The following is a 15,297-nucleotide window of genomic DNA, read 5'->3' as shown; positions in this document are numbered from 1 at the left end:
ATGTACTGACTGAATATGTTCAGCTGGAGATGATATCTGTAGATCTACTTGCGACAACAAGCCGATATTATAGTTATATGCAATATGTTATATGCAATATGCTATACTTCAGTTGAGTATTGACTTTTTTTTCCCTTTATGGTGGTGGTTCAATCTACAAAAAGTTTTCCCTGCAAATACACCTATACTGGTTGATTGTTAAATGTGTTACCAGCTGAAATATTCAGCCCTTCTTTAAAATTCTTACAGGAGATGGCAGAGTACTTTTTCTTTCACTAGTATTCTGCATCAAAGAACTAAATAATTCCCTTGAGGATGAGGTTTTAAGAAGTCTACAACAAGAGCCATAGTGACATTCAATTCAGCACAATCTCTATTTACAGTCTGGTTTCTAACTTACTGTGTAAAATACAGCCTTTTTTCTTTTGCCAGAGGACCTGGTAAGTAATGAGATAGTTTGCTTTAACTCTTAATTACTCCAGCAAATTGTATGTAATTGGTATATTATTAATTATGCTTTGATGCTTAACAGTGACAGTGGATACTCCATAATGAACTTTGATCTATGGGAATGATAATACCCTGAGACATGCCATCTCTTTTCCAAACTTCCAAAGACTAAAAATGCTATTGTTCTTCAAGAATATCACTCAATGCCCAGTTGATTCTCCTCTAATGCAGTTTCTAATTTAATTTATTATATGGCAGTCTCTAAAGGATTAATCAGTCTGTGTCCTTTGAAAAATTAGTGTTTTTCCTCTCATAAGGAAGGCCATAACTCATTAATATATATAGTTTTCAACTTGGAAGTCTCTCTCTCTCTTGTTAGAAAGATAGGGAAAAACCCTCCTTTAGAGATGTATTCATTCCTAGGCATATTCATCACACCTTCAGTGCAATTTAAGATAGCAGCTATATCATGTGATTTAATAGTGTGACCATGTCCATATTACAGGCTATAGAATTTCCACTCAGCAATTTTTTCATTAAGCCCAAACTCTTGTGGCTCAGTTGAAAACACTGTTTTAAAAAGTTAGCTCATTTTGATAGAAAAGGCTCCAGATAATTGAAATATTCTGATCACCTTCAGTAATCTGTTGCAGTGGTTAATTACCCTCACTGACAAAAGTTTTCACATTCTTCCAATTTAAACTTTTCTGGCTTCAACTTCCAGGCATTTGATCCTGTATTACTGCATAAAGAATCTAATAGCATTGAATCTGTCCTGTCTCTATTAGAGAGACTTTATTTAGATCCCATAGTTCGTATACTGTGCCTAGTTGTTCTCCTCTGCATTTTATCCTGTTTTTCAGCATCTTTTTAAATTTTGGATGCTGAAACTCAACATCTGAGGTACAACATTACTGAGGATATGACTGCTACCTAAACTCTATGGAAATTTTTTGTAAAATCAAATTAACCTGTGTTTTCCTATATACCAAGAGGTCACTTAAGTGAATGGAGGTGCACTAATTTACACACTCATAAACATCCGTGAATGGGTTAATGGTAGATGATATTTTTATTGCCATTTTGTTCCTTTTGTGGAATAAATGTTTCTAAATGTTTATTTATGAAATAAAAGAATTGGATGCATCATTTATTATGAAATAAAAGAATTGGATGCATCATTAAAATACAAACTGTCTATACATTTTGAGTAGGGTTGGAAAGATTTTTAATATCATTCCTACCTATACAATTGGTCCATTAAAATATCATCAGAAAAACTCTTCCTATAAATTTAGAAAGTTTTGGTTTATCTTAAACCCCCAAAATACACTTTTTAGTGTACATTTCCTTATTGCATGCTGACTTATTCCTCACCATTCAGGCCAATAGAACAGTTAGTTAGAATGCAGAGTGCATCTACTGATGTACAATTAATGCTATATGGGTTTACTGCACAGTAAACCTGCCCGCCATGTGCAGCCATTTGGGAGCAGATTTGCTCTTTATGTGTTTCGGGCCTCCTTTGACCCTGCTCTGCCCCTCTGTGGAATCCAGGAAGAGCTGGAGGCTCCAGCCACAGCTGCCTGGTGCCAAGAGTACTCATTAAAAGGCAGTTCCATGACGTGCTTCCTAGCCACCTGTGTTTCTGGCCCAGACTAGTCTGTAGCGTGCTGGCACTGCCCTCTGCAACGCTGTCACCAGAGTCTCTGCCCACTATGTGATGGCTGCTCCACCCCCAGGACCCAGGAATGACAACCCATGGCCCAAGCTCCTGCTTGCCACCCTGCTTACTGCACTTCACCACCATGATGACTGCCACCTGGCTTAAGTCAGCCTCAGCCCTGCCTGCCTCCCTGTGTTGCGCAACCAAGTGGCGAGGCTCACCATTGCATCTGTGTAGCAAACCCCCCCAGTTTTTCTTTTTTTATTTATTTAAATATGCATTCCCTCCCCTTCTCCAACCATTTCTGACTTTTTCTCTCCTTCTCTATTCCCTATAGATAAATATAAGTAAGCTAAGATGTAGGATAAACTTTAACATTTTATTTTAGATAGTAAGTTTTATTTTTCTCTCTCCTCTTTGCAAATAAGTTCCCTGCTATTTTGATATCAATACCCACTGTTTTATAAGTGAGAGTGATTGGGAATGATTGAAATACAATGGTAGCGGGCCTCTACTGAATGGACTGTAACGACCAGGCCATCACTTTGCATTGATTCATCCAGGAACCACAGACCTCACCCAGGAACAGAGACAAGAACCCAAGCATTTGAAAGACAAAAGACCCTGCAGAACCAGCAACTCTACCATTGTACCCCACCATTACAGACACCCGAAACTGCACATCCTTGCATGGAGCACACATGCTCAGTACGCCAGGGGCTGACCCTTACCTGAGCATGCCTCCTGTCACTAGGGTCACACAAGGTCTGCCCCTATAAAAAGAAGCAGTGAAGACAGACCCAGTGGGGTGCCCTCTCCATCTGGACCAGCACCATGCCACACCACCTATCCAGCCAGAGGCCCTGCCAGCGACCCCGCTCTGGACAACACCTACTGGTTAAGGACCCCTTTCCAGTTGGGATAGGTAGCTATCACATCCCACCACCCCATCTTCAGCCAAGGACTTGGACTCTGCTTCTCTTCCGTACCTGGACTTCAGCCCTTCCACTGAGTCTCTTTCTCCTGCTGCCATTGTGAGTGCTTTTGTGTGTGTGTGTGTGAACCAATAACTTCATGGAGCTGTGTAGTGTGTTGTCTGTTTAATAAAACAGTTATTTTGACCCCTAAGTTGGGTTTTCCCCTGCTCCAATCTTTTCTCCTCGCCACTCTAACTTCTGTCTCATTTCTCCCTCTCCTGCTTCTAGCACACTGCCACCTCCAACAACTGTCCTGAGCTCCTCTCTGCTGACAAATCCCCTGTTTCTTTGCCACTCTCTTATCCCCACTGCCTTTTCTTTTTCCCCTGAGCAACTAGGTTTCGGCCTCAGTTTCTTTCCTGGCTGTCTCTTCCTTGCCACCACTTATCTGCCCGCTCCCCCCCAAATATCTCAGCTGTCTGCTTCAGTTTCCAGCCCCAGTCCACCTTAAGTAAACCCAAGCCTCACTTTCTCATCCAGCTTCTTTGTAATCCACTGGTTCTAATCCTGTTTCTGGCAACTTTAACTCTCTTTCTCTTTCACCTGAACCTTCTCCCCAGGTACCCTAAGCACACACATACATACTGTACCATCCAAGTTAGAAACTTACCTGTGTGTACATGTAGGTAGGTTGTATGTGTATGAACTGGTGAGTGTGTGTATGTATATATATGTTCATTGTGTGCATGATATACGAATTAGTGATCTGTGTCTAACTTTTGGGGTGTATAATGTTTGTGCTTGAATTGGTGACAGGTATGCACGTGCCTAGGCTGGTTTGGATGTGTATGTGCCTGAGCTGGTAGTGTGTGTGTGTATGTGTGTGTATGCACCTAATTGATTTTTGAATGTGTGCATGTGCAATTGTACACCATGCCCTCCTGTCTAACCGTGCAATATTGAGATCCTGAGGGTTGGCCTGGCCCCACAGGGCTACATCTGAGGCCCCTGCCCTCATGCTGATACTGCCTAGCCCCTGGGCTACTGCCCAGCCCCTGGTTCAGAAGCCACTGGCACATGCTGGGACACAACCACTGGTGCCATCCATGAGCTTCTGGGGCTCCAGCCTCACCACCTGTCAGCTCACCTGCCCAGCCAGAACTGGTGGCTACACAGCATCCAGCACACTTGGAACAATGAGCAGTGTCTGGACTCATTCTGGCTACCTTCCAGGAGCTCTTCAACCAGCTCTGTCCTCACCTGGAGCAGCAGGACACTTCTATGTGGCCACCTATCCCAAGAGAGACCTGGCTGATCATTGCCCTGCTCAAATAGGCCTAACTTGCCAGCCTGCGCTGTCAGTCACCCCTTCAGTATGGGCCATTCTGCAGGTGTGTGGTGCCCTTCAGGATGTGCTGGGGCATATCGTGCTCTGGGTCCAAAACCACCTGGACGTGGTTGTAGGGTTCCATGCCCTACAAACCTGTAGGTTGCATTCCCCCAGTGCTTTGGAGCCCTGGTCAGGGCCCATATCCCTGTCACCTGCCTGCCCTGTGGTGAGTGCTCCTACTACAGCTGGTGGGGCTTTTCATCCATTGTGCTGCAGGCCATCATCAACCACCATGGCACCTTTACCAATGTGAGCACCAGCTGGGTTGGCAGCACCCACAATGTCCATATCTTTTGCAACTCTGTCCTGCCAGCCCTGGTGGAGAGTGGGCAAAGTGGCAGTCCTGCTTCTCCTCATCAGGAAACCCACCTACCTGCTCCTTCTCTAGCTCATGTGGTCCTACACTGGCCAGATTGGCCCCCACCAAGCATAATTCAACTGGTGTCATGGCCACACCCATGTTGTTAGTAGAGTGCACCTTCAGCCACCTGAAGGGACACTGGTGCACCCTTATCATCTGCCTCAAAGTTGAGAAGGCCAGCATCCCCTGAGTGATCATCCCCCAGGTGAACATCTGCAAGGCCTGGGGGTAGGTCTTCCATGAGGCTTGGGCAAAGAAAGCATAGTGGATAGAGGAAACTTGGCAGAAGGAGCAGCAGCTGCATTAGCAGCAACAGCAACAGGTACCTTCATTGGGACCTTGGGCAAGTGGCACACTCAGTAGTGAGGGGCAAGAGCACTGGCAGACTGCCTCCATCTGCATCCACCACTGTAGGCCACCTAGCCAGTCAGCCACAGACCCTAGCCCCACCATACACTCCCAGTATCACTCTCACTGCAGGCAGCTTTCGGCAAAACACTTTTTTCCCCACCACACAAAACCCGTCCTGCCTTCCCTGTTGAACAACAGAGCCCCACCCCCAACTTCCCCACCCACCAACTATAAAGCACCCTCTTCCCCATACAGACTATGTACAGTGTGCCCTTCTGGGGTGCATTTTGTGCTCTCCTGGGGTGAGAGAACAGTGGGGAGGATGTGCCTGCTGGGTGGAGCCTGGGGACAGCCAGCCAGCACCCTGACCACACCACCAATGCCAGCAGCTGGGGGGGCTTGCCCCCAGGTGAATATGGCCACTGCTTTACCTGCATGGCCAGCTCCCCTTCCTGCAGCCTGAGGCTACTGCTAGCAGGACCCACATGCAGTGCTGGCCCCATTGCAGGCAGCTTCTGCTCAGCAGCCTCATTGAATCAGGGTGAGTGCTGGGGGGGTCTTAGGCAGGGGGGCTGGCTAGCAGGGTGACCTGGCTGCAGGAGGTCCCACTGCACCTCAGTCCAAGGTCACTGTGGGGCTCTCAGCTGGGTGGTGGGCAAAAGCCAGGGGCCAGGCAGGGCTAGGGATGTGGTCATAGCAGTGGGTGGAATGAAGGTGACTGCCAGTGCCAGGATGGTCCAGCATTTGATGGCCTTCCTCTGTGGCCTCCACTGCTCTGCCCACCATGTGCAGCTGCTGGACCTGCAGAACCAGGAGAAAGAGGCTGTTTGTTGGAGTTCACATTTCTGAGATAACATACACTATACTGGGGGCCATGCCCTGCCTGGCCTCAGATTAGGGGTCATGTATACACAAGTGACCAGGGGCCATGGTTAGTCAGCCAGGCAGGCCCTGGCACAGGCTCAGCTGAACCTCCCACCTCCACATTCCACAGGAGCAGGTGGGCTTCTGGGTGCTTGCCACAGGCAGTCTGTCTTCCCTACCCCCTTCCAAGTCAGTACTGGCCTGGTTCCTGGCAGCACCTTCTGTGGGTGCTCCAGACCCATTATCCACTTCTCCTCCTGCAGGCCAGGCAGTCTCCTCCCTTGCTTACAGGCCTATGGCACACAGGCTTTAGGGGCAACAGGCTCCTGGCCAACTGAAACAGAGAGCTGGTGGTACCCCTGCCCTCACCCCAGGGGTCATCATGCCTGCACCCTGAGTGTGCCTCTGGTGAGAGTGCCCCAAGCGTGCTGTGACGAAGTGTTTGTGTTTGCATGGACATACACCTGCCCAACCCACTTTACCCTGTGGCTGCTGATTGTCTTGGTGTCCCAGGCACACCTGAGAACCTGGTGTGGGACCCTGGACTTCCCTACAATTTTTTCTGCTGCCTGGAGAGGGACCTGTGCCTGCATTATGGATCCCTGCCCCCACTACTGAGGAAGACATCACCACAGGCATTGACACATTTCTTCATGTGTGAGAGGTCTGTAGATGCATATCTGAGGTGTCACCAGTTGCCCAATAAAGTTTTGCACTGCTTCCCATCTCCCTGAATGCTGTGGGAGGAAACTCAGGGGCCAGCATGGAGTTTAGCCAGATCAGGCAGGAAAGAGGGGTGGGAGCAGGGGTGGGGGAGTGGGTGGGGACGGTCCTCCTCCAAGTGCAGGGCTTACCATGTGGGCATACCAGGCATGTCCAGGGACCCCAATCTAGCCCTGCTGGCAGTGATTTTTTTTTTCTTTCTGTTTTTTTTTGCACCAGTCCTGGAAGCACTGGAATACCAGGTCAATGCATGGAGTGGATGGAGCAAACTCTGGTTCCACCACCCAACACCAAAAAGAATCTGCTCAATATAGACCTCCGACGGAGGACATATCAGAGACAATCACCTGCCCTGGGGAGCCCGCCTATGTGGTCACACTGCTTCCCGTGCCAGGTAAGTATGTGCGACTGCTGGTGGCATCCTCGGATGCAAGCACATAGTGCCCAGATGGATATGCGGGTGCCCCCTCTGGGCAGGTACTTCAACTTGTGAGGGTGGGTGGTGCCATCCTCAGGCTGGCTTCCTGGGCAAGGCTGCAAACCCAGAGCTGGTGGGGCAGGCACTGGTCTGGACTGCCAGAACTGCTGTATGATGCTGGGGGGAGGGATCATGATGGGACATGCTCTTGGTGCCCTGAGGGGTCCTCTCCCACTGACAACTTGTTGCCAATGCCAGGATGCAGCAGAGGCTCTGGCAGGCTGTCTGTGCTAGACAACATGGCACAGATCCACCCAGGTTCCCAAGGCATGAGGCTGTGATCCAGGCACCACATATAGGGCATGGTCCTGCAGGCAGCCCCTGACTGGCAGTTATATTTGGTGACAGACCTACTGTTCCCACAGGGCCTTGACATTTATGCAGCACTGGCATGCTGACTGGTCGTGCCCACACTCCCACATGCAGCCCACCAGGCTCTCACAAATGTGGGCATTGGAGTGCCTGCCCCAGGCAAATGAGCTCTGGACCTTAGCCTCATGCCCATAGTACAACATGTTCTGTGATTGCATCCTGGGACCAGTTAGGCCCCCAGGATGTGGTGTGTGGTATCTGAGATGACACCAGTACGGTTCCTTCAATGGCTCTCACGGGTTGCAGGCAAGAGCCTGGGTGCAACTAGGCCTGGGAAGGTGCCTGCCATGCACAACACAGGGGCACAGTGCAGAACAGGCAGGCAAGAGGTGGGACTGGGCTGGGGGCCAGCCCCAAGGTCTGTGCAAGCTGCCATGGTTGGCTTGGGGCCACAGCTGCAGGACCTACTGGACACAGGCAAGCAGCAGAGGTCACTGCAGTTACAAAGGCCAGGCTGAAGCAGGAAAAGAGCCACTTCAGCCCTGGGGCTGGAGAACCTCTGAGTCCCATGGCCCTGGGGCTGGCCTGAGTGTGTCCCCCTTGTTATAGGGCAGACCAGGAGCAAATTTGCTCCCATTCAGTATCTACACATGTGCTACTGCACAGTAACTATGACTTGCAGTAGATTAATTTACTGTGCAGTAAGTGCCTGCATGGTGATGTTTTACCACACAGTAAATTATTCTACAGTAGATGTGTCCACAGTGTACAAATTTCAAAATACACAATAGTGTTTAATGAGAGTTAGTATAACCAGGACAATAAATTAAATCTTTGTTGTATGTATGATTAAAATTATTTATCATTCATTTGATTTGTTTTCAAATTTCATAAAGTATCTGCCATGGATTATGTGATTTTTTTCCACCTGTACCTTGTGACCTTTCACCTTTAAATACAATGATAAATCTCTAATATTATATATCCATTTATTCTTTATTCAGCTAGAGAATCTAAAATAAAGTTTTTATAGTTTATCATGTGGATTACAGTAGCACATAGGAGCCCTTCATAAATTAGTCAGACTTTAGGGTATCTCTTTAAAATGCTAGTGTTCACTTGTTTTATCTTCAAATAAGGAAAAGTGCTGGTCTTGCACCTTTCTACTCATTCATGGAAGTTGGAAAAAGACTTTAAATTAAATTTAGTTTCAGTCCTGTCTGTAAGAAATAATGAATTATTGCCAATCTTTTTTTCCTTCAGGACTGAATAAAATGAAGTTGGATTTCAGATGACCAAGAGGTGATCCTGGAGAAAAAAATAGAACATTTACATACATAATTAAAAATTATGTACAATGTTCTTTTTTTTTTCCATTTAAGGTCCGATCTTTTACTTCCTTCAGCCATTGAAGTATAATAGTGTGTATATGTTAGTAATAGGATCCTATAGTGCAAGAACCCTTTTTTCTTTTCATGAAGGACTTAGATCATTCCCATGGATGTGCATATGGGCAAAGATAGATGCTGTAATTTCCATAAGACAATGGCAATAATATTGGTTGCACTAATTTAAAGAGGCAAAAGGAGTCTGAAGGTTCATGACTAGTAAAAAGATCTGGAGTATATCATTTCTAAGTCAACAGTTTAAATTTAATTGAAGTCAGTACTGGAAGAAGTCTGCGATGTATAAGATTTTTGTGGCATGCAATATGTAAAGTAAGCAATTTTTCATTCAATTGCCAGAATAAAGCTGTCTACATAAAGCAAAGTACTGTACTACCAATAGTAAAAAGTATTGTAATTCCAGCAGAGTAGCCAAGAATTATTGTCTCTACGTAGAGGTAGCTGTAGGCCATTGGGGCACTGCTGGTTAAGGTTGCATTGATTGAGAACTGATTTCCATATTCTCCAGTACAAAAAAGTTAATAATATTTTAATCTAGTATTGCCAAATGAATAACATTATTAAGTGGATACTTCATAAAAATCTTTTTAACAAATAGCAATTTTCAGTACATTCTAGGCTTTGGGTATTTTTTGTTTGTTTGTTTTCAGGGGTGGGTTGAGGGTACAAGAGGTGATATAGATTTCCATTGATTTATTCAGGTTCTGTATATGCGAATTTGCTCTTCTGCGATGACACTTTTTATACCCCAAATTCATTATATGCAAAGTAAATTCACTCTTATGCAATTGGCTTATCCCTGCCCCCAGCAGGTAAGTCTGTGGGAGTAGGGGAAAGAGCTGTGGGGCCAGGGCCCCACTCACCCCAGCCCCTGCTGCAGCTGCTCCAGGAGTGGCTGACACCAGCTTCCTGAAGCTGCTGGGCTGCACCATGCCCCAAACTCCCCAGGGCTCTGCTTGTTTCCACTCACCCCAGTTCCTGGGCTGTGTCATGTCATGGTGCAGGCAGCTCATGTCAGCCACTCTTGGGTCTGCTGCAGCAAGAATTGGGGTGATTGGGGACAAGAGGAACCCTGGGGGTTTGGGGCACAGTGCAGGTCAGTGGCTGCAGGCTGCTGATGTTGGCTGCTCCTTGGGGCTGCTGCAGCAGGGACTAGGGTGAGTTGGGAGAAGCAGAGGCCCAGGGCTGCAGCAGGGAACAAAGCAGAGACAGCTGTAAGTAGCTATGGGATGTGGAGCAGAGGGATGGGGCTTTTGCTGCTGCACCCACCCCAGGAGGGCGACAGGCTGAGAGGCTGCACCAGGCTCTTCCTGGGGGATATATGCCCCCAGATCTGCATGTGAGACAAGAGTAGGCTGCTGCTGCAGGCTGAGGTCAGTGGTGTCACCAGACTCTTCCAGGCCCTTTGCAGTGGCACTGGAAGGGCAGGTTGAGGAGGCTATGGAGAATTTTGGGGTGCTAGCAGCCCCATCCCCCAGCATTGCTGCCCTCCTTGAGTGCAGGGAAGAGCCTGGTGCTGCCTCTGGCCACAGCCAGCAGCAACAGCCTGCTCTTATTCTGTATGCAGATGCAGGAGCACCCGCCCCCTGGGAAGAGCCTGGCACAGCCCACCAGCCCACAACCCTCCCAGGGTATACATAGCAGCAAGAGCCATGTCCTGCCAATGCATGCCCCCCACCCACTTACAGTTCCCTCTGCTTTGCTCGCTTCTGCAGCCCCAGGAGCGGCTGATGGGCTGCATCGCACCCTTCTCCCCACCCCTTCCCTACTCCAACCTTATTTCCTCCTTCCCTCACTACCTTAGGAATGCATCCCTATTTCTTAGATTATAAACTGGGCTCCCTTTATGCACATTCAATTTATGTGCAGTTTTCTGGAAACATGTGTACCAGGTAAATCAAGGGAAACCTGTATTAAGGAGGTAACACTTGCTTGAAAATGGATATGTTTTTTCAAAAGATTTCAACTTAATTTCAAATCAGAATTCTTTGTTAACCTCAAAATAGTAGTTACAGGTGCAAAATGTAACAATTTCTATAGAAGAATGAAATTTTAGGTTATAAGAATGTCAAACAACTGCACAAGTTGTGACCAGTCCCTATGTGGTTATGAGAACACAAGGTTGACCTGTGATTGTGTAATGTAACTGTTACATCTGCTTGCTTCTTTAATGATACAAACACAGAAAAACTTTTGCAACTCTAACCGTCTTTTCTTCAGGGTTAGATTTACAGAAATTTATCTCATTTCTATCACTACAAGAGAATGTAGATGTACATCATACAGTTACAGAATACCAGCTGATGTGCAATGTCCAGTAACAACATCCCCTCCCCTTTTAAAACAGTTTAAAGTTATTTGCTTTTATCTAGAATTCTTTTTTCTAGAGACTGCATATTACTTTGTTAATATGAGGGAATTTAGAAAGGTAATTTTTTTTCAAACTCTGTCAACAATCAAAAGAATTTGTCAAAAGGAAAAAAATAAAACATTTCATAGAAATTTGAGAACAAAAAACCTCTCCAGTCAACTGCAGGGTGTTGCACATGTGGTAGAGTGTCATTGCACTGTATTAGGAGTAGGTGAGCTGCCTTGATCCTATCTTCATAAAATTAGCCATACTAGTAAAGAAAAACAAATGCAACCAAGTGATTGAACTTTATGGTCAGATATATGAGTCATTTCAAATGTTAGTTTTCAGGACTTCTTATGGCAACATACTGTGGCACCATTTGAATTGTGAGTAGAAGTGGTAAACTGTATCTGCAGTGTTTTCAGATAAGTACAGTTTTCAATATTTAAAAGACTGTCATAAATTCATGTTTCATTCTATCACCTATACATCAGTGAAAGGCTCTTGTTGCCTTTGGGGGATGATAAGAAAGGGGCAGGAGACCCCTCCCATGGCATGAAAACCCTTGAAAATAGGGCAGACTTACCTCCCACAGGTGCAGCTGGGCTAAATGACCTGCAGAGGGCTGGAGCACCCGCACAGTTCAGCAGTCATTTTTCTCTGTGGCTGGGGCCAGTGCAGCCTGATGACATCATCAAAGAATGCTGCCCAGCTGGGTAAAAGCCAGCGGCAGGGAATCAGCTTGGGAGGATGCACCAGGGAGGTAGCTGCAGGACCACCCCCCAAGCCAAGCAGGGGCTTCCGAACAAGTACAAAGAGAGATTGAATAGGGACCTAGCAGAGGGGTCCAGGATATAATTAAAAGGGATATATCACCCAAATGGCAAGGGAGTCAGGCTGGAGGAGGAACCTGAAGGATGGCCAAGCTGTCAGACACAGGACATGTGAGTGGGCTGAGGCCCCTCCCTGAAATTTCAATCATTTGTTTATCTTTTGTTTCACTTTGAAGTCCCAGGGCCAGGAGAAAGGCCCACAGGATGTATGCTGAGGGTTGAGGGGGCCGGGCCCGCTCAGGGGACCCTGGTGCTGATCGGCCAGACCAATCACCAGGGTTACCTCACTGCCCCAAGTATTCCCATATGGCAGAGAGGAAAACTGTTGTGATCAATGAGGGCCAGAAAGATGGAGAGGGATTGGGACACAACACCTAAGTGGAGCCAAACTGTCCATCGTTTGGCTGTCCCAAAAGGCTAATGCATAGCTGGGGGTAGGGGAGATGGAGCCCCAGGAACACCCAGGAGTGACGATGCCCAGCGTGTCCCCCACTGTAGAAGGGAATCCCACTATGGAACATAATAACCAAGATGTGACAGGTGAGTATGGGGTATCCCTCAGGGAGAACACAACCAAGCATCATGGCAGTAGGAGCAGCCTATGCAGACTCTGAGCGCCCAATCCAGGGCTGCACAAGAGAGGTTCCACAAAGCCAGGCAGGTGCATTGCCCATGGTAGGAAGGAGAAAATATCTGATTCTGCCTCATGATCTTTTCTATCCTGTGCCTAGGAACAGACCCAAGTCTCAGCATTCTAATACTGTTTATCTAAATCCAATCAAAGCCATACCACTCAGACTTATTGCTATTCTCATTCATCTGAGTTGATAGTCCCATTGGCAGCACCCCAGTATGAGGGGCATCACTGATGTACCATGAACCATTGTTTCTTTTGTAAGAAGATGCATTCTTCTGAGCTGGGGCAGGCAGGACAGCCATTGCCAGGGCTGGGAGAGCAGGCTGGGGATGAGCTTGCCTGATTCAGATTTGGCCAAATCAATTCAGGACGTGATTCAAATCACCAAATCGAATTACTGTCCACTGAATCAGCCAAATCTGAATCCGAAAGAAATACTAGCCACTTTGTCCCGGCCTATTGGACATTCAGCTTATCAAGGACCTGGAGTGTCCTGTACTGAAAACCTCTATTTCCTATTTCTCCAAGTTCTACTGGCTCTGTATTCTCTGATAGCAGAGGCAAGAGTACCAATTATGAAAATGCACCTCCAGACATTACATACAGTACCAATATCTCTTATTTTGCTTTTTTTATCTTTTTGGTATCTCATGCCTTTCCAGAATGGGAACAAAACTGAACAAGCTTGTCCTTCCCTATTAATTTAGGCCACACTCTACTAGAGCTCAGTTGATATCTATAGCATAAAAACTTGAGGTCTAAGATTTATCAGGAAACTGTTCAGGCATCTTGAAATTGGATGTGGAGGGAAAATACAAGTAATTGTATTACTCATCACTACTCCACTAAGCTTTCAATAGAGTTTTTCAAAAGCTTTGAAAACAGTTTGTAGATCAGACCAAGGTGTCAGGGAGGTTTTATAACCATTATTTTGAAAAGACTCCTATCTTCCTCCACTTTAAAAGACAAATATTGGTTAAACTAGACTGAGATTTGTTTGAGCAAATTTTCCAAAATGAAATTACCTGAGATTCCTTTCTCCAGAAAGATCATATAAAACACACTCTTGGATATTTTTCAAATTTGAAACCCTAAAAATAAAATTAAAAGAAGTGTAGAATGCATTTTCACCCCAATGGATACATTTGCTAAAAGATTTCAGTCTCAATACCCAATGCATATTTACCTACTGTAGAATCCTATACAGGGGCATTTAATTTACTGTTAAGTGATATCTATATAGTTTGTGTTTTGAACAGTACCTAACATGCTCTGAATGTTCCACAAACTAATTAAAAATGTTGGGTAAGTTTCCACTAAAATATGAATTACCATTGCACAGGTACATAATCAGAGTACAGGTGTTATAACTTCCATGGGTAGTTGATATCTCCATGTGTAACATACCTCAATTTTTCCATTTGCATTCTAGGATAAAAGCCCCTATTCACTCACTAATTATTAACACTGAATAGTAAACAGTACAGAATGGAACTGACATACCCCTTGACATAGCTGGTATATAAGTTTCGCACTTATCAGTACAGTACATCAAATAACATTTCAGTCTTGACAGATTAAGGACTTCTGCCTAAGGTCAGTCTTTCATTCTCTCAGATCTAACATCTATCTTCCTGAGAATGGCTTTTGTTCATTGTCACTGAAGCCATACAGAGTGAGGCATTTGTTCTTAAGAGCAGGAGTAAGAAAGCTGGGCTGTATTTCAGTGATGAAGTCATCCTGTAGCAAAACTTGCAGTTTCTTTTTTTTTTTTATTGCATTCGCTCCCCTTCCCCACCCATTTCTGACTTTTCTCTCCCTCTCTATTCCCTATAGATAAATATAAGTGAGTTCAAACTTAGGATAAGCTTCAAACATTTTTATTTTGCTAGCAAGTTTTTGGTTTTGGACATCCACTGTTTTATATTGTATTATTATTAGGTTTGTATTGATTCTTACTGTTGTATATTGTAATATTATCATTTTTGTATTGATTTTTATTGTTTCATATGGTTATAGTATGGTTTAGGCCTGTGTTTGTAAGTGAACCAAAGTCATGTCAAGTTTCCATTTTATATCAAGCCTCCATCTTGTGTCCTCTGCCTGGGCATCCCATGTTGCAACTGTATGAGTCACGTACTCCTCCCATGTAAATTGGTTCCCAGATGAATGAGAATGATTCGGAATGATTGAAATACAATGGTAGCAGGCCTCTACTGAATGGCCTGTAATGACTAGGCCATCACCTCACATTGATTCATCCAGGAACCACAGAACTCACCCAGGAACAGAGACAAAACCAGCATCTGAAAGACAAAAGACCCTGCAGAAACAGCAACTCTCACCTTTACAGACACCCGAAACTGCGCATCCCTGCATGGAGCACACATGCTCAGTATGCCAGGGGCTGACCCTTGCCTGGGCATGCCTCCTGTCACACACGGTCTGCCCCTATAACAAGGGGCAGTGAAGACAGACCCAGTGGGATGCCCTCTCCATCTGGACCAGCACCATGCCACACCACCTATCCACCCAGAGGCCCTGCCAGCAACCCCA

Source organism: Crocodylus siamensis, chromosome 8 (genome assembly GCF_052110815.1).
Source record: "Crocodylus siamensis isolate JL-2025a chromosome 8, ASM5211081v1, whole genome shotgun sequence".
Taxonomy (NCBI): Eukaryota; Metazoa; Chordata; order Crocodylia; family Crocodylidae; genus Crocodylus; species Crocodylus siamensis.
This window is presented reverse-complemented; position numbering follows the sequence as displayed.